We start from the raw sequence: 6,000 nt of genomic DNA on the forward strand, positions 1-6,000 counted from the left end.
GAAGCCCTTTAAATTCTATACTGTCATACATTATAGCTTCTGTTGTCTTTACTTCATTATGTATATGATTAATTTTAAGGGGAGGAAATTTATAAATAGAAAATAGAACATTAAAAATACAATGATGTTTTGTTTAGCAAAATATTCTTTCTGCATTAAACATAAGCTAATGATCTAAATCCATGTTTTCCCTCCATCTGATTTTTAGTTTCATAAGGATACTTTTATCCAAAATTCTGAAACTTACCGGGAAGGAAGCCACAAAATTCAAGATGGTCACAGTTAAGACTAGAATCTTCATCTTGTCTTGCTAGTCCCTGCAACTAAGTGCAAGATTGTCCTATGTTACATTAACTCACTGACAATTTAAATGACAATTTAAAAAACATCAGAAATAATCTCTACTATATTTTAATATTATTAGCTAATTAACTAAACATTAACTAAAATGATGGCTTGCTAATAAGATAGACAGTGCCCAAGTAATTCTAGTACATTATTAGAAATGGAAATACGCCAGGGGCGCCTGAGTGGCTCAGCTGGTTAAGTGTCTGCCTTTGGCTGAAGATGGAGCCCCACATCAGGCTCCCTGTTCAGCAGGAAGTCTGCTTGTCCCTCTCCCTCTGCCCATCCCCACCCCCCCCACCCCCATTTGTGTTCCCTCTAGGGCTAGCTCTCTCTCTTTCTCAAATAAGTAAAATCTTAAAAAAAAAAAGAAATGATAATATGTGGGATAGAATACTGTTCGCTAAGGTCCATTTAACCAGTCAGTGAGAATAGGAAGAATTTTGGCTATTTTTTATAACTTACAGAGAATCAAGGAGTAAATACTTAGCAAGTACATTTTTGACAGAGTTCTTCAGTGGGGACTTCATCGTATAAATTCACCCTATTCGCACATTGGTATCTGTTGCATTTTTTCAGGACTATTTAGACAAAAGTTAATTTGTTGAATCTTTATTCAGCCAGAGTTAAAATTTATCCGAATAGATTCCTTGTACAAAAGGGTTATAAGAAAGCGTAGGCATTTGAAGAAAGAATGGCTCCAAACCTTCTGATTTATTCAAGCATTTACCTTGCAAAGGAATCTTTCCTTTCAGCCGCCTTCTAGCTTTAACTCTTGACCAAATCAGCCTGGTTCAGCAATGCGCGAAGATGAAATCCATGCTGACAAGGTCGAAATCTCAGAAACGCGAGGAGCTCCTCGTTAGTTCTTCCTCCTCCTTTATTTCATGGGGGAGAGAAAAAGCTTCTCATATAAAGGATTGCTTCTGAGCTAATCCCAAAACAAAAGAAAAGAGAGGAAGTGTCTATTGGCTTTTGCGCACGCATTTCTCAGGCACAAAGTGAACCTATTAGCTTATCTCCAAATTGAAAGGGGCAAGGCTTATATTTTAATTATTATGAAGCCTTTTAAAAATTAACTCTCTAGTTTCTAGTGCCATTTCCTCCTTTTTTCCTGTTTTTTTTTAAACCTGTTCCTTCTGCTTCCATAGCAAAAGTTTGACTCCCTGTAATAGCATTTAATATGTATTTCTATTAATTAGTTTACATTGGGATTTACCCTACAAGGCTGTGGTTTTTGTAAGGACAGAATTGTGTTTGGTTAAGTGTTTGAAAAATATGTTTGTAATATAGGAGAAGAAGAAATTAAAAAAAATAACATGCTTATAATAATCTTCTCTTTTTTTCTTTTCTACATCATTTATATAGGTACCATGCTGATCTTTTAAGCCTCTGTTTTCTTTGGTCAGCTCAACACTGGCTAATATTGCTGTTAACACTCGTTTCTGAAACTGTCCATTTACGGAACCCACCAAAATACATCATCCCTTTTGTGTCACTTGCTGAGGTGATTCATTGGTGTATATTCTAAAACCTCCCTAAAAATCTGAACTTAAGTTGTTTTTGACTTTCAGTTTATGCTATGCAAGGCATGGTACAATAGTACTTTTATCAGACAAAATAGAGACTCAGTTTGAACTTAAATTGGCTTGCTATTTCTTCTCATTTGAAGACACCTCAAGATTTACTTACTGGCAATTACAATTTTTCTTTCACCCTACATACTTTTTTCATATCACGTAACCCTAAAATTCAGTAATGGTTGTGATATATTGATATTACTAAGTAGAAAGACAAAGTCAAGCTTTTTGTACTTTTTTTTTTCTCCTTTAGGCTTCCTCAATTTTCCCTATCCTCTGGCTCATCTTCTAAAAGCTGACATTCTTTTATTACACATTGGAACAAATACTGAATCCCCAAGTTATGTCCCAGACTGTCACTGGATTGTCTTTTAATCAAGCAGAGTATTGATGTGTAATACCTCTATGTACATGATAATTACCTTCAGATAAAAAGCAGTGTGTCATGAGTTGAACAATTATAATGTTATCACTTTAGTAGCTTAGAAATACCATTCCTATGACGTTAAATACTGCTCTTCATGGCTCTTGAAGTAATTGTTTGAAAGCTAGTGCAATAATACATACTTAAGGATGGAATGTTCATCCAATTAGAGATAATATTTGAAGGCCTTTTCATTTCAAGTAAGCCGCCAGACTCAGACTCAGAATTCCTGGCTGGCACTAATTCATCTTTATAATATCTGAGATAGCCAGGATTTCTGCCTCATGGCTTCCAAAGTTGAACCTGGGACAATAAAATCAAGTCTTTGTAAAGAAACTTCATCTTTGAAATTCTGTTTTTTTTTTTTTAGTCTAAGAAGTTCTAATCCATTGTTCCCCTTCATCGAGGTGAATAGTTCATTTATTTTTCCACATACCTCCCAGTTTATGATCTGCTCACTGTTTTTGGAGGTTGTCCTCTGTAATCCATAAGTAAGCTAGCACCAGCACTTTTCCATACAATAATTATATTGAAGTCCTCGGAGCTACAGATGAGAAAACAGATTATTGGTTTCTACATGTAGTTATGATTCTTACATGGCGAAAGTGAAGCTTACAGGCATAGCTCTAATTAATTTTCACAGATTGCTTGTTTTATTTTACTGAATCACCAAGCTTATCAGCAGCATATGTTTAATGGATGAGGATACATATCAATTCAACAAGTATTATTGAGTGTCTGTGTAAGACACTGGTGGAAAAACAAGTAGAAGATAGAACGCTGATTCTCAAAGAATTTATAATCTATTCTAGGAGGAAATAATTTACATGATAACCATAGTTAGTGCTATTATTATTCATTCAAGTATTAATTGAGTGCTTGTTAGCTCTAAGCTTCAGCTCCAGGCCCTGCGTGAGATAATGGGAAGTAAGACAGGCAAAAGCTGGCCTATGAGTTATATAATCAAGGGAGTATAATTTTGGGGTTTCAGTAGAGAAGAAACGAATTTTTGAAAGGTTCTTGGCTTGGAAGTTTGGGTGTTTTGAGACTGGAGTTGGGTTGGGGTCTACTTACTAGGTGTAGGAAAGAGTATGAACAATGGCACAGAAATGAGAATTCTCAGAAGCGATTGGGGTTAAGAAGAGAGAATGTCTGATTTCCATACTTCTCTTTGGCATCTGTGTCCTGGGACAAAAGTAAGATCAACAGAGATCTAGAGGAAGTCCTAGGAACTCTGAAGTAAAGAAATCTTCCCTTCCTCATGTCACTACACTTGTGGGGCTCAAGGTAAAGTCTCATAAGTCTGGCCCTTTTGGGGCCTTAAAGTCTGGATATATAGAAATGAATTCAAGGCTCCAAGACTTCAGCCCCTTTTTAGTCTCATACTCAACACATCTGCCTTGGGATCATGAAGACTAATCTTATTGTGTGCTTTATCCTTTATGATATCCAACCTAGCTTCTCCAACCTGAAGACACGGATTTACCTATCACTATTTTAAGTCTTGCCTCTTTGCTTTTTCATATCCCTTGTACCTTTGAACTCAGAAGTGAATTGTGAATCTTCCTTGCTCCTTGATGCTTCAGACCATTTTGTGTCTCTTTTCAAACTTTCACCAGATTAGATTCTTGCATCATTATATACCTCCCACTATATATCCAATTAGTCATTTAGTGACACGGAACTCACTCTCCCTCTTCCTGTAAGATTTTGTATTCCTTGTGGTTCTCCAGAGAAACAGAACCAATAGGTTATATATACACAGAAAGAGATTTATTTATTTATTTATTTATTTATTAAAAGATTTTATTTATTTATTTGACAGAGAGAGAGACAGCCAGTGAGAGAGGGAACACAAGCAGGGGGAGTGGGAGAGGAAGAAGCAGGCTCCCAGCCGACCAGGGAGCCTGATGCAGGGCTCGATCCCAGGACCCTGGGATTACGCCCTGGGCCAAAGGCAGACGCTTAACCACTGAGCCACCCAGGTGCCCCAGGAAGAGATTTATCATGCGGAATTGGTTCACATGATTATGGAGGCTGAGAAGTCTCACGATCTGCCATCTCCATGCTAGTGATTCAGGAAAGCCGGAGGTATAATTCCAGTCCAAGTCTGAAGGCCTGAAAACCAGGGTAGTTAATGGTATATACCCTGCTCCAAGGTCAAGAGAAAATCATTGTCCCAACTCTAGTCTGTAGTAGTAAGCATAAAGGGGAAAATCCCTTCTCCTCCACCTTTTTTCTTCTATTCAGGCCTCAAAGGATTGGATGATTGATACTCACATTGGGTTTACTGATTCAAATGCAACTCTCATTCAGAAATAACCTNACATTGTCCCAACTCTACTCTGTAGTAGTAAGCATAAAGGGGAAAATCCCTTCTCCTCCACCTTTTTTCTTCTATTCAGGCCTTCAAAGGATTGGATGATTGATACTCACATTGGGTTTACTGATTCAAATGCAACTCTCATTCAGAAATAACCTCACAGACACAACCAGAAGTAATATTTAATCTGGTCACCCCTTAGCCTAGTCGAGTTAACACAAAAAATCGACTATCACAGATTTTATCTCTTGGCTCACTGTAACTTTTTTTATACAGTAACTTTTTTTTATACCGTAACTTTTTTTTATACCACTGCCTTCTCAATCCTTGGTAATTTTAGTGTCTACATAAAAGGTCCTTTCAACGTTTTGTCCTCTCAGTTCCTTGACTCTTTTTTTCCTATATGCTTGTTGCTTACTTTGTCTTAACCACTCTTTCTCATGGCTACAACTAAAACATACCATTGCTAATAATTCCTGTTAAAAACGACTTACTTTCTTACCTCTCTCTGTCAGTTCTTTAATTTCTTGAATTGATTCTGTGATTCTGTCAATTCTTGAATCTTTTGAATTCCTTCAGTCCATGAATCATACCAACTTTTAACTCTTCCTTACTCCCTTAGTCCTCACTGTTTCTCCTTATGCAGTTCACATTTTATGAACAATTACTGTAATCTTTCCCTTTCACATACCATTAACTCCTTTGTCCTGTTCTTGCTTTATTATACTTGTTTGGAAAACATCAATTCAGAGTAAACATAACTCTTCATCCACTTTGTTCTTGTGCCCAGAGAAAAGCATCCTTGATCACAATGTTTAGGTGCTTGTTAATGCTGATTGGTAATCAGAATGATCAAATCGAATTCATTCACCTTCTCAATCTTATTATAGCTTCTCCTTCCTCTTCAGATTTCCAACACCACCTGTTCGTTCTTACTATTGATGTTGATGACCTTGCTTCTCTTTTCATGAAGAAAATAGATGAAATCAAAAGAGAACATTCCCAAGTTCAACCACCGTATTTCTGTGTTCTCTATAATTCGAATTCGTGCATTCTCTCTTCGGTCCATATTTAGTACAGATGAGTTCTCCAAAGTTAGGCCAAAGGTCAACTCCTCCATTTTAGACCATTTCTGACCCCTCCTGCCCATTCAAAGACTTCATTCCAGTAATCCACTCCCTCCTGTATTATTATTTCCCCCCTTTGTTAGCTTATCATCATCAACATATAGACATGATATGCTTTCTTCCACCATAAAACAAAAATAAGAACAGACCTTTTTTTTCCCTTGACTTCATTTCATGACAGCTCATGATTCTGTTGTAAAG

This window comes from Ailuropoda melanoleuca, chromosome 11 (genome assembly GCF_002007445.2).
Source record: "Ailuropoda melanoleuca isolate Jingjing chromosome 11, ASM200744v2, whole genome shotgun sequence".
In the NCBI taxonomy this organism is placed as follows: Eukaryota; Metazoa; Chordata; class Mammalia; order Carnivora; family Ursidae; genus Ailuropoda; species Ailuropoda melanoleuca.